The following is a 644-nucleotide window of genomic DNA, read 5'->3' as shown; positions in this document are numbered from 1 at the left end:
AATGTGGTCCACTGGAGAAGCGAATGGCAAACCACTTCAGTATTCTTGCCTTGAGAACCCCATGAACAGTATGAAAAGGCAAAATGATAGGATAAGGAAAGAGGAACTCCCCAGGTCAGTAGGGGCCCAATATGCTATTGGAGATTAGTAGAGAAATAACTCCAGAAAGAATGAAGGGATGGAGCCAAAGCAAAAACAATACCCAGCTGTGGATGTGACTGGTGATAGAAGCAAGGTCTGATGCTGTAAAGAGCAATATTGCATAGGAACCTGGAATGTCAGGTCCATGAATCAAGGCAAATTGGAAGTGGTCAAACAAGAGATGGCTAGAGTGAATGTAGACATTCTAGGAATCAGCAAACTAAAATGGACTGGAATGGGTGAATTTAACTCAGATGACCATTATATCTACTACTGCGGGCAGGAATCCCTCAGAAGAAATGGAGTAGCCATCATGGTCAACAAAAGAGTCCGAAATGCAGTACTTGGACGCAATCTCAAAAACGACAGAATGATCTCTGTTCGTTTCCAAGGCAAACCATTCAATATCACAGTAATCCAAGTCTATGCTCCAACCAGTAAAGCTGAAGAAGCTGAAGTTGAATGGTTCTATGAAGACCTACAAGACCTTTTAGAACTAACAC

Source organism: Bison bison, unplaced genomic scaffold (genome assembly GCF_000754665.1).
Source record: "Bison bison bison isolate TAMUID 2011002044 unplaced genomic scaffold, Bison_UMD1.0 scf7180017864191, whole genome shotgun sequence".
NCBI classification, from domain to species: domain Eukaryota; kingdom Metazoa; phylum Chordata; class Mammalia; order Artiodactyla; family Bovidae; genus Bison; species Bison bison.
Note: the sequence above shows the minus strand (reverse complement) of the source record.